This window comes from Anomaloglossus baeobatrachus, chromosome 2 (assembly GCF_048569485.1).
Source record: "Anomaloglossus baeobatrachus isolate aAnoBae1 chromosome 2, aAnoBae1.hap1, whole genome shotgun sequence".
Taxonomy (NCBI): domain Eukaryota; kingdom Metazoa; phylum Chordata; class Amphibia; order Anura; family Aromobatidae; genus Anomaloglossus; species Anomaloglossus baeobatrachus.
Genome location: NC_134354.1, coordinates 801328040 through 801354806, shown reverse-complemented (window position 1 = coordinate 801354806; position 26767 = coordinate 801328040). Strand labels below are relative to the sequence as shown.

At 59.1% G+C, this 26767-nt stretch overlaps 1 long non-coding RNA gene across 1 annotated transcript; it reads left to right on the top strand.

Annotated features, from left to right (window-relative positions):
- The first annotated feature begins 1109 nt into the window (after window positions 1-1109).
- LOC142290790 (uncharacterized) lies at window positions 1110-18524 on the top strand. The gene is made up of 3 exons (XR_012750383.1): window positions 1110-1133; window positions 4723-4809; window positions 18402-18524. It is a non-coding gene; the product is annotated as an uncharacterized LOC142290790 (long non-coding RNA).
- Window positions 18525-26767: the final 8243 nt, after the last annotated feature.

The following is a 26767-nucleotide window of genomic DNA, read 5'->3' as shown; positions in this document are numbered from 1 at the left end:
CGGATGTCTCCACTAGAGGTCGCTGCTCTCCTCCTGTACAGAGCACAGTGTAGTATATATGTAATATATGGATGTCTCCACTAGAGGTCGCTGCTCTCTGCCTGTACAGAGGACTGTGTAGTATATATGTAATATATGGCTGTCTCCACTAGAGGTCGCTGCTCTCCGCCTGTGCAGAGGACTGTGTAGTATATATGTAATATACGGATGTCTCCACTAGAGGTCGCTGCTCTCCGCCTGTGCAGAGGACTGTGTAGTATATATGTAATATCCGGATGTCTCCACTAGAGGTCGCTGCTCTCCGCCTGTACAGAGGACTGTGTAGTATATATGTAATATACGGATGTCTCCACTAGAGGTCGCTGCTCTCCTCCTGTACAGAGGACTGTGTAGTGTATATGTAATATACGGATGTCACCATTAGAGGTCGCTGCTCTCCGCCTGTACAGAGGACTGTGTAGTATATATGTAATATCCGGATGTCTCCACTAGAGGTCGCTGCTCTCCGCCTGTACAGAGGACTGTGTAGTATATATGTAATATACGGGTGTCACCACTAGAGATCGCAGCTCTCCGCCTGTACAGAGGACTGTGTAGTACAGATGTAATATCCGGATGTCTCCACTAGAGGTCGCTGCTCTCCGCCTGTACAGAGGACTGTGTAGTGTATATGTAATATACGGGTGTCTCCACTAGAGGTCGCTGCTCTCCACCTGTACAGAGGACTGTGTAGTATATATGTAATATACGGATGTCTCCACTAGAGGTCGCTGCTCTCCGCCTATACAGAGGACTGTGTAGTATATATGTAATATCCGGATGTCTCCACTAGACGTCGCTGCTCTCCTCCTGTACAGAGGACTGTGTAGGGCATATGTAATATACGGATGTCTCCACTAGAGGTCACTGCTCTCCGCCTGTACAGAGCACAGTGTAGTATATATGTAATATACGGATGTCTCCACTAGAGGTCGCTGCTCTGCGCCTGTACAGAGGACTGTGTAGTATATATGTAATATACGGATGTCTCCACTAGAGGTCGCTGTTGGGTAGCTTTAGAGCGGAATGTTTCTTCTCCGGACCTGATCTTCTTTGTCTCTTTTTGCGGGGAATGTTTTGTGGAGCGGACCGAGGTGAGTGGCTCGTGCATGTGCAGAGCACGTGACTGCTGGGATTTGTAGTTTTCTTTTGTCTCTGATTTTTCTGAAGCCTTGGAGGGAGAAGTGTGAATATATATATATAGTGTATGCAGTGTGTATATAGATCAGTGTGTGTATATATATAGTGTATGCAGTGTGTATATAGATCAGTGTGTGTATATATAGTGTATGCAGTGTGTATATAGATCAGTGTGTGTATATATAGTGTATGCAGTGTGTATATAGATCAGTGTGTGTATATATAGTCTATGCAGTGTGTATATAGATCAGTGTGTGTATATATATATAGTGTATGCAGTGTGTATATAGATCAGTGTGTGTATATATAGTCTATGCAGTGTGTATATAGATCAGTGTGTATATATATAGTGTATGCAGTGTGTATATAGATCAGTGTGTGTATATATATAGTGTATGCAGTGTGTATATAGATCAGTGTGTGTATATATAGTGTATGCAGTGTGTATATAGATCAGTGTGTGTATATATAGTGTATGCAGTGTGTATATAGATCAGTGTGTGTATATATATAGTGTATGCAGTGTGTATATAGATCAGTGTGTATATATATAGTGTATGCAGTGTGTATATAGATCAGTGTGTGTATATATAGTGTATGCAGTGTGTATATAGATCAGTGTGTGTATATATATAGTGTATGCAGTGTGTATATAGATCAGTGTGTGTATATATAGTCTATGCAGTGTGTATATAGATCAGTGTGTGTATATATAGTGTATGCAGTGTGTATATAGATCAGTGTGTGTATATATAGTGTATGCAGTGTGTATATAGATCAGTGTGTGTATATATAGTGTATGCAGTGTGTATATAGATCAGTGTGTATATATATAGTGTATGCAGTGTGTATATAGATCAGTGTGTGTATATATATAGTGTATGCAGTGTGTATATAGATCAGTGTGTGTATATATATAGTGTATGCAGTGTGTATATAGATCAGTGTGTGTATATATAAGTGTATGCAGTGTGTATATAGATCAGTGTGTGTATATATATAGTGTATGCAGTGTGTATATAGATCAGTGTGTGTATATATATAGTGTATGCAGTGTGTATATAGATCAGTGTGTGTATATATAGTGTATGCAGTGTGTATATAGATCAGTGTGTGTATATATATAGTGTATGCAGTGTGTATATAGATCAGTGTGTGTATATATATAGTGTATGCAGTGTGTATATAGATCAGTGTGTGTATATATATAGTGTATGCAGTGTGTATATAGATCAGTGTGTGTATATATAGTGTATGCAGTGTGTATATAGATCAGTGTGTGTATATATATAGTGTATGCAGTGTGTATATAGATCAGTGTGTGTATATATAGTCTATGCAGTGTGTATATAGATCAGTGTGTGTATATAGATCGGTGTGCTCTCTGTGGGGAGAGGAGGGGGGCGAGTCTCCGCGCTGCGCCCCCCCCCCGCCTCCCCGGAGCCTCTGTGCCGTGCCCCCCCCCCCCCCCCCGGAGCCTCCTCTGTGCCGTGCCCCCCCCCCCCCCCCGGAGCCGCCTCTGTGCCGTGCCCCCCCGGAGCCTCCGTGCTGTGCCCCGCCCCCCCCGGAGCCTCCATGCTGTGCCCCCCCCCGGAGTCTCCGCGCTGTGCTCCCCCTCCCCCCCCCGGAGTCTCTGCGCTGTGCTTCCCCCCCCCCCCCCGGAGTCTCTGCGCTGTGCTTCCCCCCCCCCCCGGAGTCTCTGCGCTGTGCTTCCCCCCTCCCCCCCCGCGCTGTGCTCCCCCCCCTCCCCCCCCCGCGGAGTCTCTGCGCTGTGCTCCCCCCCTCCCCCCGCGGAGTCTCTGCGCTGTGCTCCCCCCCTCCCCCCCGCGGAGTCTCTGCGCTGTGCTCCCCCCCTCCCCCCCCGCGGAGTCTCTGCGCTGTGCTCCCCCCCTCCCCCCCGCGGAGTCTCTGCGCTGTGCTCCCCCCCTCCCCCCCCGCGGAGTCTCTGCGCTGTGCTCCCCCCCCCCCCCCCCCCCCCCGCGGAGTCTCTGCGCTGTGCTCCCCCCCGCGGAGCCTCTGTGCCGTGCCCCCCCCCCCCCCCCCGCCGCGGAGCCTCTGTGCCGTGCCCCCCCCCGGAGCCTCTGTGCCGTGCCCCCCCCCCCGGAGCCTCTGTGCCGTGCCCCCCCCCGGAGCCTCTGTGCCGTGCCCCCCCCCCCGGAGCCTCTGTGCCGTGCCCCCCCCCCCCGGAGCCTCTGTGCCGTGCCCCCCCCCCCCGGAGCCTCTGTGCCGTGCCCCCCCCCCCCCCCGGAGCCTCTGTGCCGTGCCCCCCCCCCCGGAGCCTCTGTGCCGTGCCCCCCCCCCCGGAGCCTCTGTGCCGTGCCCCCCCCCCGGAGCCTCTGTGCCGTGCCCCCCCCCCCCCCCGGAGCCTCTGTGCCGTGCCCCCCCCCCCGGAGCCTCTGTGCCGTGCCCCCCCCCCCGGAGCCTCTGTGCCGTGCCCCCCCGGAGTCTCCGCGCTGTGCTTCCCCCCCTGGAGTCTCCGCGCTGTTCTCCCACCCCCCTCACCCCCCCGGAGTCTCCGCGCTGTTCTCCCACCCCCCCCACCCCCCCGGAGTCTCCGCGCTGTGCTCCCCCCCCGGAGTCTCTGCGCTGAGCCTCCGCGCTGTGCCCTCCCCCCGGAGCCTCTGTGCCGTGCCCCCCCCCCCCGGAGCCTCTGTGCCGTGCCCCCCCCCGGAGCCTCTGTGCCGTGCCCCCCCCCCCGGAGCCTCTGTGCTGTGCCCCCCCCGGAGTCTCTGCGCTGTGCTCCCCCCCCCCCGGAGTCTCTGCGCTGTGCTGTGCCCCCCCCGGAGTCTCTGCGCTGTGCTCCCCCCCCTCCCCGGAGTCTCTGCGCTGTGCTCCCCCCCCCCCCGGAGTCTCTGCGCTGTGCTCCCCCCTCCCCCCCGGAGTCTCTGCGCTGTGCTCCCCCCTCCCCCCCGGAGTCTCTGCGCTGTGCTCCCCCCTCCCCCCCGGAGTCTCTGCGCTGTGCTCCCCCCCCCCCCCGGAGTCTCTGCGCTGTGCTCCCCCCCCCCGGAGTCTCTGCGCTGTGCTCCCCCCCCCCGGAGTCTCTGCGCTGTGCTCCCCCCCCCCCCGGAGTCTCTGCGCTGTGCTCCCCCCCGGAGTCTCTGCGCTGGTGCCCCCCCCCCCGAGTCTCTGCGCTGTGCCCCCCCCCCGAGTCTCTGCGCTGTGCCCCCCCCCCCCGAGTCTCTGCGCTGTGCCCCCCCCGAGTCTCTGCGCTGTGCCCCCCCCCCCCGAGTCTCTGCGCTGTGACCCCCCCCCCCCGAGTCTCTGCGCTGTGCCCCCCCCCGAGTCTCTGCGCTGTGCCCCCCCCCCCCCCCCCGAGTCTCTGCGCTGTGCCCCCCCCCCGAGTCTCTGCGCTGTGCCCCCCCCCCCGAGTCTCTGCGCTGTGCCCCCCCCCCCCCCGAGTCTCTGCGCTGTGCCCCCCCCCGAGTCTCTGCGCTGTGCCCCACCCCCCCCCCGAGTCTCTGCGCTGTGCTCTCTGCTCTGATCACCTCTCTTGTTCCCTCGCGCCCCTCATTCTCTGATGCTGGATTTCTTCTCTCCACTCAGCGGCGCCTCCTGGAGGAATCAGGTCTTGTTCTGATGCAGAAAAAGCCCAATTATCTCCACTCACCAAGTATGAAGAGCGACGCCTGTGTGAGTCCTGGGGTCTTTTGGTGAGGGGTGGTGCGGTCCTTGCTCTGGACTCTGGTGTGTTATGGTGAGGGGTGGTCCGGGCCTTGCTCTGGTGTGTTATGGTGAGAAAAGGTCCGGGCCTTACTCTGGTGTGTTATGGTGAGGGGTGGTCCGGGCCTTGCTCTGGTGTGTTATGGTGAGAAAAGGGTCCGGGCCTTACTCTGGTGTGTTATGGTGAGGGGTGGTCCGGGCCTTGCTCTGGTGTGTTATGGTGAGGGGTGGTCCGGGCCTTGCTCTGGTGTGTTATGGTGAGGGGTGGTCCGGGCCTTGCTCTGGTGTGTTATGGTGAGGGGTGGTCCGGGCCTTACTCTGGTGTGTTATGGTGAGGGGAGGTCCGGGCCTTACTCTCGTGTGTTATGGTGAGGGTGGTCCGGGCCTTGCTCTGGTGTGTTATGGTGAGGGGAGGTCCGGGCCTTGCTCTGGTGTGTTATGGTGAGGGGTGGTCTGGGTCTTGCTCTGGTGTGTTATGGTGAGGGGTGGTCTGGGTCTTGCTCTGGTGTGTTATGGTGAGGAAAGGTCCGGGCCTTACTCTGGGCTCTGGTGTGTTATGGTGAGGGATTGTCCGAGCCTTATTCTGGGCGCTGGTGTGTTATGGTGAGGGGTGGTCCGGGCCTTGCTCTGGACTCTGGTGTGTTATGGTGAGGGGTGGTCCGGGCCTTGCTCTGGTGTGTTATGGTGAGGGGAGGTCCAGGCCTTACTCTCGTGTGTTATGGTGAGGGGTGGTCCGGGCCTTACTCTGGTGTGTTATGGTGAGGGGAGGTCCGGGCCTTACTCTCGTGTGTTATGGTGAGGGGTGGTCCGTGCCTTACTCTGGTGTATTATGGTGAGGGGAGGTCCGGGCCTTACTCTGGTGTGTTTATGGTGAGGGGAGGTCCGGGCCTTACTCTGGTGTGTTATGGTGAGGGGTGGTCTGGGCCTTGCTCTGGTGTGTTATGGTGAGGGGAGGTCCGGGCCTTACTCTGGTGTGTTATGGTGAAGGGTGGTCTGGGCCTTACTCTGGTGTGTTATGATGAGGGGTGGTCCGGACCTTACTCTGGGCTCTGGTGTGTTATGATGAGGGGTGGTCCGGACCTTACTCTGGGCTCTGGTGTGTTATGGTGAGGGATTGTCCGGGCCTTACTCTGGGCTCTGGTGTGTTATGGTGAGGGATTGTCCGGGCCTTGCTCTGGGCTCTGGTGTGTTATGGTGAGGGGTGGTCCGGGCCTTACTCTGGGCTCTGGTGTGTTATGGTGAGGGGAGGTCCGGGCCTTACTCTGGTGTGTTATGGTGAGGGGTGGTCCGGGCCTTGCTCTGGGCTCTGGTGTGTTATGGTGAGGGGAGGTCCGGGCCTTGCTCTGGTGTGTTATGGTGAGGGGTGGTCCGGGCCTTACTCTGGTGTGTTATGGTGAGGGGTGGTCCGGGCCTTGCTCTGCTGTGTTATGGTGAGGGGTGGTCCGGGCCTTACTCTGGTGTGTTATGGTGAGGGGTTGCCCGGGCCTTACTCTGGTGTGTTATGGTGAGGGGAGGCCTGGGCCTTACTCTCGTGTGTTATGGTGAGGGGTGGTCCGGGCCTTACTCTGGTGTGTTATGGTGAGGGGTGGTCCGGGCCTTGCTCTGGGCTCTGGTGTGTTATGGTGAGGGGAGGTCCGGGTGTTGCTCTGGTGTGTTATGGTGAGGGGTGGTCCGGGCCTTGCTCTGGGCTCTGGTGTGTTCTGGTGAGGGGTGGTCCGGGCCTTACTCTGGTGTGTTATGGTGAGGGGTGGTCCGGGCCTTACTCTGGTGTGTTATGGTGAGGGGTGGTCCGGGCCTTGCTCTGGTGAGGGAAGGTCCGGGCCTTGCTCTGGTGTGTTATGGTGAGGGGTGGTCCGGGCCTTACTCTGGTGTGTTATGATGAGGGGTGGTCTGGGCCTTGCTCTGGGCTCTGGTGTGTTATTGTGATGGGTGGTCTGGGTCTTGCTCTGGTGTGTTATGGTGAGGAAAGGTCCGGGCCTTACTCTGGGCTCTGGTGTGTTATGGTGAGGGATTGTCCGAGCCTTATTCTGGGCGCTGGTGTGTTATGGTGAGGGGAGGTCCGGGCCTTGCTCTGGGCTCTGGTGTGTTATGGTGAGGGGAGGTCCGGGCCTTACTCTGGTGTGTTATGGTGAGGGGAGGTCCGGGCCTTGCTCTGGTGTGTTATGGTGAGGGGTGGTCCGGGCCTTGCTCTGGTGTGTTATGGTGAGGGGAGGTCCGGGCCTTACTCTCGTGTGTTATGGTGAGGGGTGGTCCGGGCCTTACTCTGGTGTGTTATGGTGAGGGGTGGTCCGGGCCTTGCTCTGGTGTGTTATGGTGAGGGGAGGTCCGGGCCTTACTCTCGTGTGTTATGGTGAGGGGTGGTCCGGGCCTTACTCTGGTGTGTTATGGTGAGGGGAGGTCCGGGCCTTACTCTCGTGTGTTATGGTGAGGGGTGGTCCGGGCCTTACTCTGGTGTATTATGGTGAGGGGAGGTCCGGGCCTTACTCTGGTGTGTTTATGGTGAGGGGAGGTCTGGGCCTTACTCTGGTGTGTTATGGTGAGGGGTGGTCCGGGCCTTGCTCTGGGCTCTGGTGTGTTATGGTGAGGGGTGGTCCGGGCCTTGCTCTGGGCTCTGGTGTGTTATGGTGAGGGGAGGTCCGGGCCTTACTCTGGTGTGTTATGGTGAGGGGTGGTCCGGGCCTTGCTCTGGGCTCTGGTGTGTTATGGTGAGGGGTGGTCCGGGCCTTGCTCTGGTGTGTTATGGTGAGGGGTGGTCTGGGCCTTACTCTGGTGTGTTATGATGAGGGGTGGTCCGGGCTTTACTCTGGGCTCTGGTGTGTTATGGTGAGGGATTGTCCGGGCCTTACTCTGGGCTCTGGTGTGTTATGGTGAGGGGTGGTCCGGGCCTTACTCTGGTGTGTTATGGTTAGGGAATGTCCGGGCCTTGCTCTGGGCTCTGGTGTGTTATGGTGAAAGGAGGTCAGGGCCTTGCTCTGGGCTCTGGTGTGTTATGGTGAGGGGTGGTCCGGGCCTTACTCTGGGCTCTGGTGTGTTTTTGGTGAGGGGAGGTCCGAGCCTTGCTCTGGGCTCTGGTGTGTTATGGTGAGGGGTGGTCCGGGCCTTACTCTGGGCTCTGGTGTGTTATGGTGAGGGGAGGTCCGGGCCTTACTCTGGTGTGTTATGGTGGGGGGTAGTCCGGGCCTTGCTCTGGGCTCTGGTGTGTTATGGTGAGGGGAGGTCCGGGCCTTGCTCTGGTGTGTTATGGTGATGGGTGGTCCGGGCCTTGCTCTGGGCTCTGGTGTGTTATGGTGAGGGGAGGTCCGGGCCTTGCTCTGGTGTGTTACGGTGAGGGGTGGTCCGGGCCTTACTCTGGTGTGTTATGGTGAGGGGAGGTCCGGGCCTTACTCTGGTGTGTTATGGTGAGGGGTGGTCCGGGCCTTGCTCTGGTGTGTTATGGTGAGGGGTGGTCCGGGCCTTACTCTGGTGTGTTATGGTGAGGGGAGGTCCGGGCCTTACTCTGGTGTGTTATGGTGAGGGGAGGTCCGGGCCTTACTCTGGTGTGTTATGGTGAGGGGTGGTCCGGGCCTTACTCTGGTGTGTTATGGTGAGGGGAGGCCTGGGCCTTACTCTGGTGTGTTATGGTGAGGGGTGGTCCGGGCCTTGCTCTGGGCTCTGGTGTGTTATGGTGAGGGGTGGTCCGGGCCTTACTCTGGTGTGTTATGATGAGGGGTGGTCCAGGCCTTGCTCTGGGCTCTGGTGTGTTATGGTGAGGTGTGGTCCGGGCCTTACTCTGGTGTGTTATGGTGAAGGGTGGTCTGGGTCTTGCTCTGGTGTGTTATGGTGAGGGATTGTCCGAGCCTTATTCTGGGCGCTGGTGTGTTATGGTGAGGGGAGGTGCGGGCCTTACACTGGGCTCTGGTGTGTTCTGGTGAGGGGTGGTCCGGGCCTTACTCTGGTGTGTTCTGGTGAGGGATTGTCCGGGCCTTACTCTGGGCTCTGGTGTGTTATGGTGAGGGGTGGTCCGGGCCTTACTCTGGGCTCTGGTGTGTTATGGTGAGGGGAGGTCCGGGCCTTACTCTGGTGTGTTATGGTGAGGGGAGGTCCGGGCCTTGCTCTGGGCTCTGGTGTGTTCTGGTGAGGGGTGGTCCGGGCCTTGCTCTGGTGTGTTATGGTGAGGGGTGGTCCGGGCCTTACTCTGGTGTGTTATGGTGAGGGGAGGTCCGGGCCTTACTCTGGTGTGTTATGGTGAGGGGAGGGTCCAGTCCTTACTCTGGGCTCTGGTGTGTTATGGTGAGGGGTGGTCCGGGCCTTACTCTGGGCTCTGGTGTATTATGGTGAGGGGTGGTCTGGGCCTTACTCTGGGCTCTGGTGTGCTATGGTGAGGGGTGGTCCGTGCCTTGCTCTGGTGTGTTATGGTGAGTGGAGGTCCGGGCCTTACTCTGGTATGTTATGTTGAGGGGTGGTCCGGGCCTTACTCTGGGCTCTGGTGTGTTATGGTGAGGGGAGGTCCGGGCCTTACTCTGGGCTCTGGTGTGTTATGGTGAGGGGTGGTCCGGGCCTTACTCTGGTGTGTTATGGGGAGGGGTGGTCCGGGCCTTACTCTGGTGTGTTATGGGGAGGGGAGGTCCGGGCCTTACTCTGGTGTGTTATGGGGAGGGGAGGTCCGGGCCTTACTCTGGTGTGTTATGGTGAGGGGTGGTCTAGGCCTTATTCTGGGCTCTGGTGTGTTATGGTGAGGGAAGGTCCGGTCCTTACTCTGGGCTCTGGTGTGTTATGGTGAGGGGAGGGTCCAGTCCTTACTCTGGGCTCTGGTGTGTTATGGTGAGGGGTGGTCCGAGCCTTATTCTGGGCTCTGGTGTATTATGGTGAGGGGTGGTCCGAGCCTTATTCTGGGCTCTGGTGTGTTATGGTGAGGGGAGGTCCAGTCCTTGCTCTGGTGTGTTATGGTGAGGGGTGGTCTGGGCCTTGCTCTGGACTCTGGTGTGTTATGGTAAGGGTGGTCCGGGGCTTAATCTGGGCTCTGGTGTGTTATGGTGAGGGGTGGTCCGGTTCTTGCTCTGGTGTGTTATGGTGAGGGGTGGTCCGGGCCTTGCTCTGGGCTCTGGTGTGTTATGGTTAGGGGTGGTCCGGGCCTTACTCTGGTGTGTTATGGTAAGGGGTGGTCCGGGCCTTACTCTGGTGTGTTATGGTGAGGGGTGGTCTGGGCCTTGCTCTGGGCTCCGGTGTGTTATGGTGAGGGAAAGTCCGGGCCTTGCTCTGGTGTGTTATGGTGAGGGGAGGTCCGGGCCTTGCTCTAGGCTCTGGTGTGTTATGGTGAGGGGAAGTCCGGGCCTTACTCTGGGCACTGGTGTGTTATGGTGAGGGGTGGTCCGGGCCTTACTCTTGTGTGTTATGGTGAGGGGTGGTCCGGGCCTTTCTCTGGGCTCTGGTGTGTTATGGTGATGGGAGGTCCGGGCCTTGCTCTGGGCTCTGGTGTGTTATGGTGATGGGTGGTCCGGTCGTTGCTCTGGGCTCTGGTGTGTTATGGTGAGGGGAGGTCCGGGCCTTGCTCTGGGCTCTGGTGTGTTATGGTGAGGGGTGGTCCGGACCTTACTCTGGTGTGTTATGGTGAGGGGAGGTCCGGGCCTTACTCTGGTGTGTTATGGTGAGGGGTGGTCCGGGCCTTACTCTGGTGTGTTATGGTGAGGGGAGGGTCCAGTCCTTACTCTGGGCTCTGGTGTGTTATGGTGAGGGGTGGTCCGGGCCTTACTCTGGTGTGTTATGGTGAGGGGTGGTCCGGGCCTTACTCTGGTGTGTTATGGTGAGGGGTGGTCCGGGCCTTACTCTGGTGTGTTATGGTGAGGGGTGGTCCGGGCCTTACTCTGGTGTGTTATGGTGAGGGGTGGTCCGGGCCTTTCTCTGGTGTGTTATGGTGAGGGGAGGGTCCAGTCCTTACTCTGGGCTCTGGTGTGTTATGGTGAGGGGTGGTCCGGGCCTTATTCTGGGCTCTGGTGTGCTATGGTGAGGGGTGGTCCGTGCCTTGCTCTGGTGTGTTATGGTGAGGGAAGGTCCGGGCCTTACTCTGGGCTCTGGTGTGTTATGGTGAGGGGAGGTCCGGGCCTTGCTTTGGTGTGTTATGGTGAGGGGAGGTCTGGGCCTTACTCTGGGCTCTGGTCTGTTATGGTGAGGGGTTGTCCGGGCCTTACTCTGGGCTCTGGTCTGTTATGGTGAGGGGTGGTCCGGGCCTTACTCTGGTGTGTTATGGTGAGGGGAGGTCCGGCCCTTACTCTGGGCTCTGGTGTGTTATGGTGAGGGGAGGTCCGGGCCTTGCTCTGGTGTGTTATAGTGAGGGGAGGTCCGGGCCTTACTCTGGGCTCTGGTCTGTTATGGTGAGGGGTTGTCCGGGCCTTACTCTGGTGTGTTATGGGGAGGGGAGGTCCGGGCCTTACTCTGGTGTGTTATGGTGAGGGGTGGTCCGGGCCTTGCTCTGGGCTCTGGTGTGTTATGGTGAGGGGAGGTCCGGGCCTTGCTCTGGGCTCTGGTGTGTTATGGTGAGGGGTGGTCCGGGCCTTACTCTGGTGTGTTATGGTGAGGGGAGGTCCGGGCCTTACTCTTGTGTGTTATGGTGAGGGGTGGTCCGGGCCTTACTCTGGTGTGTTATGGTGAGGGGTGGTCCGGGCCTTACTCTGGTGTGTTATGGTGAGGGGACGTCCGGGCCTTACTCTGGTGTGTTATGGTGAGGGGTGGTCCGGGCCTTACTCTGGTGTGTTATGGTGAGGGGAGGGTCCAGTCCTTACTCTGGGCTCTGGTGTGTTATGGTGAGGGGTGGTCCGGGCCTTACTCTGGTGTGTTTATGGTGAGGGGAGGTCTGGGCCTTACTCTGGTGTGTTATGGTGAGGGGTGGTCCGGGCCTTGCTCTGGGCTCTGGTGTGTTATGGTGAGGGGTGGTCCGGGCCTTGCTCTGGGCTCTGGTGTGTTATGGTGAGGGGAGGTCCGGGCCTTACTCTGGTGTGTTATGGTGAGGGGTGGTCCGGGCCTTGCTCTGGGCTCTGGTGTGTTATGGTGAGGGGTGGTCCGGGCCTTGCTCTGGTGTGTTATGGTGAGGGGTGGTCTGGGCCTTACTCTGGTGTGTTATGATGAGGGGTGGTCCGGGCTTTACTCTGGGCTCTGGTGTGTTATGGTGAGGGATTGTCCGGGCCTTACTCTGGGCTCTGGTGTGTTATGGTGAGGGGTGGTCCGGGCCTTACTCTGGTGTGTTATGGTTAGGGAATGTCCGGGCCTTGCTCTGGGCTCTGGTGTGTTATGGTGAAAGGAGGTCAGGGCCTTGCTCTGGGCTCTGGTGTGTTATGGTGAGGGGTGGTCCGGGCCTTGCTCTGGGCTCTGGTGTGTTTTTGGTGAGGGGAGGTCCGAGCCTTGCTCTGGGCTCTGGTGTGTTATGGTGAGGGGTGGTCCGGGCCTTACTCTGGGCTCTGGTGTGTTATGGTGAGGGGAGGTCCGGGCCTTACTCTGGTGTGTTATGGTGAGGGGTGGTCCGGGCCTTGCTCTGGGCTCTGGTGTGTTATGGTGAGGGGAGGTCCGGGCCTTGCTCTGGTGTGTTATGGTGATGGGTGGTCCGGGCCTTGCTCTGGGCTCTGGTGTGTTATGGTGATGGGTGGTCCGGGCCTTACTCTGGGCTCTGGTGTGTTATGGTTAGGGATTGTCCGAGCCTTATTCTGGGCGCTGGTGTGTTATGGTGAGGGGAGGTGCGGGCCTTACACTGGGCTCTGGTGTGTTCTGGTGAGGGGTGGTCCGGGCCTTACTCTGGTGTGTTATGGTGAGGGGTGGTCCGGGCCTTACTCTGGGCTCTGGTGTGTTATGGTGAGGGGAGGTCCGGGCCTTACTCTGGTGTGTTATGGTGAGGGGAGGTCCGGGCCTTGCTCTGGGCTCTGGTGTGTTCTGGTGAGGGGTGGTCCGGGCCTTGCTCTGGTGTGTTATGGTGAGGGGTGGTCCGGGCCTTACTCTAGTGTGTTATGGTGAGGGGAGGTCCGGGCCTTACTCTGGTGTGTTATGGTGAGGGGAGGGTCCAGTCCTTACTCTGGGCTCTGGTGTGTTATGGTGAGGGGTGGTCCGGGCCTTACTCTGGGCTCTGGTGTATTATGGTGAGGGGTGGTCTGGGCCTTACTCTGGGCTCTGGTGTGCTATGGTGAGGGGTGGTCCGTGCCTTGCTCTGGTGTGTTATGGTGAGTGGAGGTCCGGGCCTTACTCTGGTATGTTATGGTGAGGGAAGGTCCGGGTCTTACTCTGGGCTCTGGTGTGTTATGGTGAGGGGTGGTCCGGGCCTTGCTCTGGTGTGTTATGTTGAGGGGTGGTCCGGGCCTTACTCTGGGCTCTGGTGTGTTATGGTGAGGGGAGGTCCGGGCCTTACTCTGGGCTCTGGTGTGTTATGGTGAGGGGTGGTCCGGGCCTTACTCTGGTGTGTTATGGGGAGGGGTGGTCCGGGCCTTACTCTGGTGTGTTATGGGGAGGGGAGGTCCGGGCCTTACTCTGGTGTGTTATGGGGAGGGGAGGTCCGGGCCTTACTCTGGTGTGTTATGGTGAGGGGTGGTCTAGGCCTTATTCTGGGCTCTGGTGTGTTATGGTGAGGGAAGGTCCGGTCCTTACTCTGGGCTCTGGTGTGTTATGGTGAGGGGAGGGTCCAGTCCTTACTCTGGGCTCTGGTGTGTTATGGTGAGGGGTGGTCCGAGCCTTATTCTGAGCTCTGGTGTATTATGGTGAGGGGTGGTCCGAGCCTTATTCTGGGCTCTGGTGTGTTATGGTGAGGGGAGGTCCAGTCCTTGCTCTGGTGTGTTATGGTGAGAGGTGGTCTGGGCCTTGCTCTGGACTCTGGTGTGTTATGGTAAGGGTGGTCCGGGGCTTAATCTGGGCTCTGGTGTGTTATGGTGAGGGGTGGTCCGGTTCTTGCTCTGGTGTGTTATGGTGAGGGGTGGTCCGGGCCTTGCTCTGGGCTCTGGTGTGTTATGGTTAGGGGTGGTCCGGGCCTTACTCTGGTGTGTTATGGTAAGGGGTGGTCCGGGCCTTACTCTGGTGTGTTATGGTGAGGGGTGGTCTGGGCCTTGCTCTGGGCTCCGGTGTGTTATGGTGAGGGAAAGTCCGGGCCTTGCTCTGGTGTGTTATGGTGAGGGGAGGTCCGGGCCTTGCTCTAGGCTCTGGTGTGTTATGGTGAGGGGAAGTCCGGGCCTTACTCTGGGCACTGGTGTGTTATGGTGAGGGGTGGTCCGGGCCTTACTCTTGTGTGTTATGGTGAGGGGTGGTCCGGGCCTTTCTCTGGGCTCTGGTGTGTTATGGTGATGGGAGGTCCGGGCCTTGCTCTGGGCTCTGGTGTGTTATGGTGATGGGTGGTCCGGTCGTTGCTCTGGGCTCTGGTGTGTTATGGTGAGGGGAGGTCCGGGCCTTGCTCTGGGCTCTGGTGTGTTATGGTGAGGGGTGGTCCGGACCTTACTCTGGTGTGTTATGGTGAGGGGAGGTCCGGGCCTTACTCTGGTGTGTTATGGTGAGGGGTGGTCCGGGCCTTACTCTGGGCTCTGGTGTGTTATGGTGAGGGGTGGTCCGGGCCTTACTCTGGTGTGTTATGGTGAGGGGTGGTCCGGGCCTTACTCTGGTGTGTTATGGTGAGGGGTGGTCCGGGCCTTACTCTGGTGTGTTATGGTGAGGGGTGGTCCGGGCCTTACTCTGGTGTGTTATGGTGAGGGGAGGGTCCAGTCCTTACTCTGGGCTCTGGTGTGTTATGGTGAGGGGTGGTCCGGGCCTTACTCTGGTGTGTTATGGTGAGGGGTGGTCCGGGCCTTACTCTGGTGTGTTATGGTGAGGGGTGGTCCGGGCCTTTCTCTGGTGTGTTATGGTGAGGGGAGGGTCCAGTCCTTACTCTGGGCTCTGGTGTGTTATGGTGAGGGGTGGTCCGGGCCTTATTCTGGGCTCTGGTGTGCTATGGTGAGGGGTGGTCCGTGCCTTGCTCTGGTGTGTTATGGTGAGGGAAGGTCCGGGCCTTACTCTGGGCTCTGGTGTGTTATGGTGAGGGGAGGTCCGGGCCTTGCTTTGGTGTGTTATGGTGAGGGGAGGTCTGGGCCTTACTCTGGGCTCTGGTCTGTTATGGTGAGGGGTTGTCCGGGCCTTACTCTGGGCTCTGGTCTGTTATGGTGAGGGGTGGTCCGGGCCTTACTCTGGTGTGTTATGGTGAGGGGAGGTCCGGGCCTTACTCTGGGCTCTGGTGTGTTATGGTGAGGGGAGGTCCGGGCCTTGCTCTGGTGTGTTATGGTGAGGGGAGGTCCGGGCCTTACTCTGGGCTCTGGTCTGTTATGGTGAGGGGTTGTCCGGGCCTTACTCTGGTGTGTTATGGGGAGGGGAGGTCCGGGCCTTACTCTGGTGTGTTATGGTGAGGGGTGGTCCGGGCCTTGCTCTGGGCTCTGGTGTGTTATGGTGAGGGGAGGTCCGGGCCTTGCTCTGGGCTCTGGTGTGTTATGGTGAGGGGTGGTCCGGGCCTTACTCTGGTGTGTTATGGTGAGGGGAGGTCCGGGCCTTACTCTTGTGTGTTATGGTGAGGGGTGGTCCGGGCCTTACTCTGGTGTGTTATGGTGAGGGGTGGTCCGGGCCTTACTCTGGTGTGTTATGGTGAGGGGAAGTCCGGGCCTTACTCTGGTGTGTTATGGTGAGGGGTGGTCCGGGCCTTACTCTGGTGTGTTATGGTGAGGGGAGGGTCCAGTCCTTACTCTGGGCTCTGGTGTGTTATGGTGAGGGGTGGTCCGGGCCTTACTCTGGGCTCTGGTGTGCTATGGTGAAGGGTGGTCCGTGCCTTGCTCTGGTGTGTTATGGTGAGGGGTGGTCCGGGCCTTGCTCTTGTGTGTTATGGTGAGGGGTGGTCCGGGCCTTACTCTGGGCTCTGGTGTGTTATGTTGAGGGGAGGTCCGGGCCTTACTCTGGTGTGTTATGGTAAGGGAAGGTCCGGGCCTTACTCTGGGCTCTGGTGTGTTATGGTGAGGGGTGGTCCGGGCCTTGCTCTGGTGTGTTATGGTGAGGCAAGGTCTGGGCCTTACTCTGGGCTCTGGTCTGTTATGGGGAGGGGTTGTCCGGGCCTTACTCTGGGCTCTGGTGTGTTATGTTGAGGGGAGGTCCGGGCCTTACTCTGGTGTGTTATGGTAAGGGAAGGTCCGGGCCTTACTCTGGGCTCTGGTGTGTTATGGTGAGGGGTGGTCCGGGCCTTGCTCTGGTGTGTTATGGTGAGGCAAGGTCTGGGCCTTACTCTGGGCTCTGGTGTGTTATGGTGAGGGGTGGTCCGGGCCTTTCTCTGGTGTGTTATGGTGAGGGGTGGTCCGGGCCTTGCTCTTGTGTGTTATGGTGAGGGGTGGTCCGGGCCTTACTCTGGGCTCTGGTGTGTTATGTTGAGGGGAGGTCCGGGCCTTACTCTGGTGTGTTATGGTAAGGGAAGGTCCGGGCCTTACTCTGGGCTCTGGTGTGTTATGGTGAGGGGTGGTCCGGGCCTTGCTCTGGTGTGTTATGGTGAGGGGAGGTCCGGGCCTTACTCTGGGCTCTGGTCTGTTATGGGGAGGGGTTGTCCGGGCCTTATTCTGGTGTGTTATGGTGAGGGGAGGTCCGGGCCTTACTCTGGGCTCTGGTGTGTTATGGTGAGGGGAGGGTCCAGTCCTTACTCTGGGCTCTGGTGTGTTATGGTAAGGGGTGGTCCGGGCCTTACTCTGGGCTCTGGTGTATTATGGTGAGGGGTGGTCCGAGCCTTATTCTGGGCTCTGGTGTATTATGGTGAGGGGTGGTCCGAGCCTTATTCTGGGCTCTGGTGTATTATGGTGAGGGGTGGTCCGAGCCTTATTCTGGGCTCTGGTGTGTTATGGTGAGGGGAGGTCCGGTCCTTGCTCTGGGCTCTGGTGTGTTCTGGTGAGGGGTGGTCCGGGCCTTGCTCTGGGCTCTGGTGTGTTCTGGTGAGGGGAGGTCCGGGCCTTACTCTGGTGTGTTATGGTAAGGGGTGGTCCGGGCCTTGCTCTGGACTCTGGTGTGTTATGGTAAGGGGTGGTCTGGGGCTTACTCTGGGCTCTGGTGTGTTATGGTGAGGGGTGGTCCGGTCCTTGCTCTGGTGTGTTATGGTGAGGGGTGGTCCGGGCCTTGCTCTGGGCTCTGGTGTGTTATGGTGAGGGGTGGTCCGGGCCTTGCTCTGGGCTCTGGTGTGTTATGGTGAGGGGTGGTCCGGGCCTTACTCTGGTGTGTTATGGTGAGGGGAGGTCCGGGCCTTACTCTGGTGTGTTATGGTGAGGGGTGGTCCGGGCCTTGCTCTGGGCTCTGGTGTGTTATGGTGAGGGGAGGTCCGGGCCTTGCTCTGGGCTCTGGTGTGTTATGGTGAGGGGAGGTCCGGGCCTTACTCTGGTGTGTTATGGTGAGGGGAGGTCCGGGCCTTACTCTGGTGTGTTATGGTGAGGGGTGGTCCGGGCCTTACTCTGGTGTGTTATGGTGAGGGGTGGTCCGGGCCTTACTCTGGTGTGTTATGGTGAGGGGAGGTCCGGGCCTTACTCTGGTGTGTTATGGTGAGGGGAGGTCCGGGCCTTACTGTGGGCTCTAGTGTGTTATGGTGAGGGGTGGTCCGGGCCTTACTCTGGTGTGTTCTGGTGAGGGAAGGTCCGGGCCTTGCTCTGGTGTGTTCTGGTGAGGGGAGGTCCGGGCCTTACTCTGGTGTGTTATGGTGAGGGGTGGTCCGGGCCTTACTCTGGTGTGTTATGGTGAGGGGAGGTCCGGGCCTTACTCTGGTGTGTTATGGTGAGGGGAGGTCCGGGCCTTACTGTGGGCTCTAGTGTGTTATGGTGAGGGGTGGTCCGGGCCTTACTCTGGTGTGTTCTGGTGAGGGAAGGTCCGGGCCTTGCTCTGGTGTGTTCTGGTGAGGGGAGGTCCAGGGCTTGCTCTGGACTCTGGTGTGTTATGGTGAGGGGTGGTCCGGGCCTTGCTCTGGTGTGTTATGGTGAGGGGAGGTCCGGGCCTTACTCTCGTGTGTTATGGTGAGGGGAGGTCCGGGCCTTACTCTGGTGTGTTATGGTGAGGGGAGGTCCGGGCCTTACTCTCGTGTGTTATGGTGAGGGGTGGTCCTTGCCTACTCTGGTGTGTTATGGTGAGGGGTGGTCCGGGCCTTGCTCTGGGCTCTGGTGTGTTATGGTGAGGGGTGGTCTGGGCCTTACTCTGGGCTCTGGTGTGTTATGGTGAGGGGTGGTCCGGGCCTTGCTCTGGGCTCTGGTGTGTTATGGTGAGGGGTGGTCCGGGCCTTGCTCTGGTGTGTTATGGTGAGGGGAGGTCTGGGCCTTGCTCTGGTGTATTATGGTGAGTGGAGGTCTGGGCCTTTCTCTGGGCTTTGGTGTATTATGGTGAGGGGAGGTCCGTGTCTTACTCCAGGATCTTGTCATCTCCGGTCTGTGACTTGTGAGGGGGGTCTCAGGACCGGGGTGGGGGCACCATGGAGTCCTGTCACTGACAGACTGAGTGCTTTGTGCCGCTCGGAGAGTGGTGGGAGTCGTCGTCCTCCCGGCACCGCTGCTGCTTGTGGAGTGTTGTCTTCTAACCCCTCATCTCGGTGTTCTCCGCAGGTCCAGAGCACCAATGACTTCAGCAGCCTCAGTAAGGCCTCCGCTGCCTCCATCTCTTACGTCAGTGACCAGTTTCAGAAATATTTTGTGAGCCGAACGTGTCGGAGGTCTCCGCTCATCCACAGGTGAGGCCTGAGGTCAGAGAAGGGGAGGAGGACATTGCACCCACGACCCCAAGTCTGCACATTCAGAAACTAGATATCAAGGCCACCAGGCATTTGCCCCCTTCCCTCCCCGCCATGGCCTGCAGCTACCCGTCCCCCCTCCCCGCCATGGCCTGCAGCTACCCGTCCCCCCTCCCTGCCATGGCCTGCAGCTACCCGTCCCCACTTCCCGCCATGGCCTGCAGCTACCCGTCCCCCCTTCCCGCCATGGTCTGCAGCTACCCGTCCCCCCTCCCTGCCATGGCCTGCAGCTACCCGTCCCCCCTTTCCGCCATGGCCTGCAGCTATCCGTCCCCCCCTTCCCGCCATGGGCCTGCAGCTACCCATCCCCCCTTCCCGCCATGGCCTGCAGCTATCAGTCCCCCCTTCCCGCCATGGCCTGCAGCTATCAGTCCCCCCCTCCCCGCCATGGCCTGCAGCTACCAGTCCCCCTCTCCCCGCATGGCTGCAGCTACCAGTCCCCCCCCCGTCCCCGCCATGGCCTGCAGCTACCAGTCCCCCCCCTCCCCGCCATGGCCTGCAGCTACCAGTTCCCCCCCTCCCCGCCATGGCCTGCAGCTATCAGTCCCCCCCCTCCCCGCCATGGCCTGCAGCTACCAGTCCGTCCCCCCTCCCCGCCATGGCCTGCAGCTACAGTCCCCCCCCCCCTCCCCACCATGGCCTAAATGGGCTATAGTCAGCAGTGGGGACCGCAGGGATCTGTACTGGGAGCAGTGGGGACCGCAGGGATCTGTACTGGGAGCAGTGGGGACCGCAGGGATCTGTACTGGGAGCAGTGGGGGCCGCAGGGATCTGTACTGGGAGCAGTGGGGGACGCAGGGATCTGTACTGGGAGCAGTGGGACCGCAGGGATCTGTACTGGGAGCAGTGGGGACTGCAGGGATCTGCACTGGGAGCAGTGGGGGCCGCAGGGATCTGTACTGGGAGCAGTGGGGACCGCAGGGATCTGTACTGGGAGCAGTGGGGACCGCAGGGATCTTTACTGGGGAGCAGTGGGGACCGCAGGGATCTGTACTGGGAGCAGTGGGGACTGCAAGGATCTGTACTGGGAGCAGTGGGGACCGCAGGGATCTGTACTGGGAGCAGTGGGGACCGCAGGGATCTGTACTGGGAGCAGTGGGGACCGCAGGGATCTGTACTGGGAGCAGTGGGGGCCGCAGGGATCTGGGATCTGTACTGGGAGCAGTGGGGAGCGCAGGGATCTGTGCTGGGGGCAGTGGGGACCGCAGAGATCTGTACTGGGAGCAGTGGGGGTCGCAGGGATCTGTACTGGGATCAGTGGGGGGCCGCAGGGATCTGTACTGGGAGCAGTGGGGGTCGCAGGGATCTGTACTGGGATCAGTGGGGGTCGCAGGGATCTGTACTGGGATCAGTGGGGAGCGCAGGGATCTGTACTGGGAGCAGTGGGGACCGCAGTGATCTGTACTGGGGGCAGTGGGGGACCGCAGGGATCTGTACTGGGAGCAGTGGGGGTCGCAGGGATCTGTACTGGATCAGTGGGGGTCGCAGGGATCTGTACTGGGATCAGTGGGGACCGCAGTGATCTGTACTGGGGGCAGTGGGGACCGCAGGGATCTGTACTGGGAGCAGTGGGGGCCGCAGGGATCTGTACTGGGAGCAGTGGGGGCCGCAGGGATCTGTACTGGAGCAGTGGGGGCCGCAGGGATCTGTACTGGGAGCAGTGGGGGCCGCAGGGATCTGTACTGGGAGCAGTGGGGACCGCAGGAATCTGTACTGGGAGCAGTGGGGTCGCAGGGATCTGTACTGGGAGCAGTGGGGACCGCAGGGATCTGTACTGGGAGCAGTGGGGTCGCAGGGATCTGTACTGGGAGCAGTGGGGGCCGCAGGGATCTGTACTGGGAGCAGTGGGGGCCGCAGGGATCTGTACTGGAGCAGTGGGGTCGCAGGGATCTGTACTGGGATCAGTGGGGGTCGCAGGGATCTGTACTGGGATCAGTGGGGTCGCAGGGATCTGTACTGGGATCAGTGGGGACCGCAGTGATCTGTACTGGGGGCAGTGGGGACCGCAGGGATCTGTACTGGGAGCAGTGGGGACTGCAAGGATCTGTACTGGGAGCAGTGGGGGTCGCAGGGATCTGTACTGGGATCAGTGGGGACCCGCAGTGATCTGTACTGGGGGCAGTGGGGACCGCAGGGATCTGTACTGGGAGCAGTGGGGGCCGCAGGGATCTGTACTGGGAGCAGTGGGGGCCGCAGGGATCTGTACTGGGAGCAGTGGGGTCGCAGGGATCTGTACTGGGAGCAGTGGGGAGCGCAGGGATCTGTACTGGGAGCAGTGGGGAGCGCAGGGATCTGTACTGGGGGCAGTGGGGACCGCAGGGGTCTGTACTGGGAGCAGTGGGGACCGCAGGGATCTGTACTGGGAGCAGTGGGGACCGCAGGGATCTGTACTGGGAGCAGTGGGGAGCGCAGGGATCTGTACTGGGAGCAGACACTGGACAGTGAGATGTACTGGTGATTAATTGCCTGAGGACGGAGTCATGCTATCAGTGGAAGTGATCTCCGGACTCCAGAACAGGAGACAGAGCGGGGGATTCTGGGTACAAATATGCTGAGCAGCAGCAGCTCAATGTCAGGCAGCAGCTGCTAAAGAGAGGAGAAAAGAGATTAGATCCCGGGATCCCAACGTATTGTTACCCCTCTATAAATCACTTGTAAGGCCACATCTGGAATACGGGATCCAGTTTTGGGCTCCACATTTTAAAAAGGACATTCAGAAGTTACCGTCAGTTCAAAGGCGGCAACTAGATTACTACAAGGAATGGAGGCCGGCCTGTATGATGAGGAATGGAGGCCGCCCGTATGATGAGGAATGGAGGCCGCCCGTATGAGGCGTGTCGGGAAAAGACGTGAGGTCAATATAAAGGACTGGCACATGACTTATTCCTTCCAAAGACAATACTAAGGACCAGGGGCAGTCACTGCGGGGGGAAGACAATACTAAGGACCAGGGGCACTCATTGCGGGGGGAAGACAATACTAAGGACCAAGGGCACTCATTGCGGGGGGAAGACAAAAGACAATACTAAGGACCAGGGGCAGTCACTGCGGGGGGAGACAATACTAAGGACCAGGGGCAGTCACTGCGGGGGGAAGACAATACTAAGGACCAGGGCAGTCACTGCGGGGGGAAGACAATACTAAGGACCAGGGGCAGTCACTGCGGGGGAAGACAATACTAAGGACCAGGGGCACTCACTGCGGGGGAAGACAATACTAAGGACCAGGGGGGCACTCACTGCGGGGGAAGACAATACTAAGGACCAAGGGCACTCATTGCGGGGGGAAGACAATACTAAGGACCAGGGGCAGTCACTGCGGGGGGAAGACAATACTAAGGACCAGGGGCACTCACTGCGGGGGAAGAAAATACTAAGGACCAGGGGCACTCACTGCGGGGGGAAGACATACTAAGGACCAGGGGCAGTCACTGCGGAGGAAGAAAATACTAAGGACCAGGGGCACTCACTGCGGGGGGAAGACAATACTAAGGACCAGGGGCACTCACTGCGGGGGGAAGACAATACTAAGGACCAGGGGCAGTCACTGCGGGGGAAGAAAATACTAAGGACCAGGGGCACTCACTGCGGGGGAAGACAATACTAAGGACCAGGGGGCAGTCACTGCGGGGGAAGACAATACTAAGACCAGGGGCAGTCACTGCGGGGGGAAGGACAATACTAAGGACCAGGGGCAGTCACTGGCGGGGGAAGACAATACTAAGGACCAGGGCAGTCACTGCGGGGAAGACAATACTAAGGACCAGGGGCAGTCACTGCGGGGGAAGACAATACTAAGGACCAGGGGCAGTCACTGCGGGGGAAGACAATACTAAGGTCCAGGGGCAGTCACTGCGGGGGGAAGACAATACTAAGGACCAGGGGCAGTCACTGCGGGGGAAGACAATACTAAGGACCAGGGGACACTCACTGCGGGGGAAGACAATACTAAGGACCAGGGGCAGTCACTGCGGGGGAAGACAATACTAAGGTCCAGGGCAGTCACTGCGGGGGGAAGACAATACTAAGGACCAGGGGCAGTCACTGCGGGGGGAAGACAATACTAAGGACCAGGGGCAGTCACTGCGGGGGAAGACAATACTAAGGACCAGGGGCACTCACTGCGGGGGGAAGACAATACTAAGGACCAGGGGCAGTCACTTGCGGGGGAAGACAATACTAAGGACCAGGGCAGTCACTGCGGGGGAAGACAATACTAAGGACCAGGGGCAGTCACTGCGGGGGAAGACAATACTAAGGACCAGGGGCACTCACTGCGGGGGAAGACAATACGAAGGACCAGGGGCAGTCACTGCGGGGGGGAAGACAATACTAAGGACCAGGGGCAGTCACTGCGGGGGAAGACAATACTAAGGACCAGGGACAGTCACTGCGGGGGAAGACAATACTAAGGACCAGGGGCACTCACTGCGGGGGAAGACAATACTAAGGACCAGGGGCAGTCACTGCGGGGGGAAGACAATACTAAGGACCAGGGGCACTCACTGCGGGGGAAGACAATACTAAGGACCAGGGGCAGTCACTGCGGGGGAAGACAATACTAAGGACCAGGGGCAGTCACTGCGGGGGAGACAATACTAAGGACCAGGGGCAGTCATTGCGGGGGAGACAATACTAAGGACCAGGGGCAGTCACTGCGGGAGGAAGACAATACTAAAGACCAGAGGGCAGTCACTGCGGGGGGAAGACAATACTAAGGACCAGGGGCAGTCACTGCGAGGGAAGACAATACTAAGGACCAGGGGCAGTCACTGCGGGGGAAGACAATACTAAGGACCAGGGCAGTCACTGCGGGGGAAGACAATACTAAGGACCAGGGGCAGTCACTGCGGGGAAAGACAATACTAAGGACCAGGGACAGTCACTGCGGGGGAAGACAATACTAAGGACCAGGGGCACTCACTGCGGGGGAAGACAATACTAAGGACCAGGGGCAGTCACTGCGGGGAAGACAATACTAAGACCAGGGGCAGTCACTGCGGGGAAGACAATACTAAGGACCAGGGGCACTCACTGCGGGGGAAGACAATACTAAGGACCAGGGGCAGTCACTGCGGGGGAAGACAATACTAAGGACCAGGGCACTCACTGCGGGGGAAGACAATACTAAGGACCAGGGGCACTCACTGCGGGGAAGACAATACTAAGGACCAGGGGCAGTCACTGCGGGGGAAGACAATACTAAGGACCAGGGGCAGTCACTGCGGGGGAAGACAATACTAAGGACCAGGGGCAGTCACTGCGGGGGAAGACAATACTAAGGACCAGGGGCAGTCACTGCGGGGGAAGAACAATACTAAGGACCAGGGGCAGTCACTGCGGAGGAAGACAATACTAAGGACCAGGGGCAGTCACTGCGGGGGGAAGACAATACTAAGGACCAGGGGCACTCACTGCGGGGGGAAGACAATACTAAGGACCAGGGGCACTCACTGCGGGGAAGACAATACTAAGGACCAGGGGCACTCACTGCGGGGGAAGACAATACTAAGGACCAGGGGCACTCACTGCGGGGGGAAGACAATACTAAGGACCAGGGCAGTCACTGCGGGGGAAGACAATACTAAGGACCAGGGGCACTCACTGCGGGGGAAGACAATACTAAGGACCAGGGGCACTCACTGCGGGGGAAGACAATACTAAGGACCAGGGGCACTCACTTGCGGGGGAAGACAATACTAAGGACCAGGGGCACTCACTGCGGGGGAAGACAATACTAAGGACCAGGGGCATACACTGCGGGGGAAGACAATACTAAGGACCAGGGGACACTCACTGCGGGGGAAGACAATACTAAGGACCAGGGGCAGTCACTGCGGGGGGAAGACAATACTAAGGACCAGGGGACACTCACTGCGGGGGAAGACAATACTAAGGACCAGGGGACACTCACTGCGGGGGAAGACAATACTAAGGACCAGGGGCAGTCACTGCGGGGGAAGACAATACTAAGGACCATGGGCAGTCACTGCGGGGGAAGACAATACTAAGGACCAGGGGCAGTCACTGCGGGGGGAAGACAATACTAAGGACCAGGGGCAGTCACTGCGGGGGAAGACAATACTAAGGACCAGGGGCAGTCACTGCGGGGGAAGACAATACTAAGGACCAGGGGCAGTCACTGCGGGGGAAGACAATACTAAGGACCAGGGGCAGTCACTGCGGAGGGAAGACAATACTAAGGACCAGGGGCAGTCACTGCGGAGGGAAGACAATACTAAGGACCAGGGGCAGTCACTGCGGGGGAAGACAATACTAAGGACCAGGGGCAGTCACTGCGGGGGGAAGACAATACTAAGGACCAGGGGCATACACTGCGGGGGAAGACAATACTAAGGACCAGGGCACTCACTGCGGGGGAAGACAATACTAAGGACCAGGGGCAGTCACTGCGGGGGAAGACAATACTAAGGACCAGGGGGCATACACTGCGGGGAAGACAATACTAAGGACCAGGGGCATACACTGCGGGGGAAGACAATACTAAGGACCAGGGGCATACACTGCGGGGGAAGACAATACTAAGGACCAGGGGCAGTCACTGCGGGGGAGACAATACTAAGGACCAGGGGGCAGTCACTGCGGGGGAAGAAAATACTAAGGACCAGGGGCAGTCACTGCGGGGGAAGACAATACTAAGGACCAGGGGCAGTCACTGCGGGGGAAGACAATACTAAGGACCAGGGGCAGTCACTGCGGGGGAAGACAATACTAAGGACCAGGGGGCACTCACTGCGGGGGAAGACAATACTAAGGACCAGGGGCATACACTGCGGGGAAGACAATACTAAGGACCAGGGGCATACACTGCGGGGGAAGACAATACTAAGGACCAGGGGCAGTCACTGCGGGGGGAAGACAATACTAAGGACCAGGGGCAGTCACTGCGGGGGAAGACAATACTAAGGACCAGGGCAGTCACTGCGGGGGAAGACAATACTAAGGACCAGGGGCACTCACTGCGGGGAAGACAATACTAAGGACCAGGGGCACTCACTGCGGGGGAAGACAATACTAAGGACCAGGGGCAGTCACTGCGGGGGGAAGACAATACTAAGGACCAGGGGCACTCACTGCGGGGGGAAGACAATACTAAGGACCAGGGGCAGTCACTGCGGGGGAGACAATACTAAGGACCAGGGGCATACACTGCGGGGGAAGACAATACTAAGGACCAGGGGCAGTCACTGCGGGGGAAGACAATACTAAGGACCAGGGGCAGTCACTGCGGGGGGAAGACAATACTAAGGACCAGGGGCAGTCACTGCGGGGGGAGGGGGTGCAGTCACTGCGGGGGAAGACAATACTAAGGACCAGGGGCAGTCACTGCGGGGGGGGAAGACAATACTAAGGACCAGGGGGCACTCACTGCGGGGGGAGGGGGGGCAGTCACTGCGGGGGAAGACAATACTAAGGACCAGGGCAGTCACTGCGGAGGGAAGACAATACTAAGGACCAGGGGCAGTCACTGCGGGGGAAGACAATACTAAGGACCAGGGGCAGTCACTGCGGGGGAAGACAATACTAAGGACCAGGGGCACTCACTGCGGGGGGAAGACAATACTAAGGACCAGGGGCAGTCACTGCGGGGGGAAGACAATACTAAGGACCAGGGGCACTCACTGCGGGGGAAGACAATACTAAGGACCAGGGGCAGTCACTGCGGGGGGAAGACAATACTAAGGACCAGGGGGCAGTCACTGCGGGGGAAGACAATACTAAGGACCAGGGGCAGTCACTGCGGGGGAAGACAATACTAAGGACCTGGGGCAGTCACTGCGGGGGAGGGGGGGCAGTCACTGCGGGGGAAGACAATACTAAGGACCAGGGGCAGTCACTGCGGGGGGAAGACAATACTAAGGACCAGGGGCAGTCATTGCGGAGGAAGACAATACTAAGGACCAGGGGGCAGTCACTGCGGGGAAGACAATACTAAGGACCAGGGGCAGTCACTGCGGGGAAGACAATACTAAGGACCAGGGGCAGTCACTGCGGGGGGAAGACAATACTAAGGACCAGGGGGCACTCACTGCGGGGGAAGACAATACTAAGGATCAGGGACAGTCACTGCGGGGGAAGACAATACTAAGGACCAGGGGCAGTCACTGCGGGGGAAGACAATACTAAGGACCAGGGGCAGTCACTGCGGGGGGAAGACAAT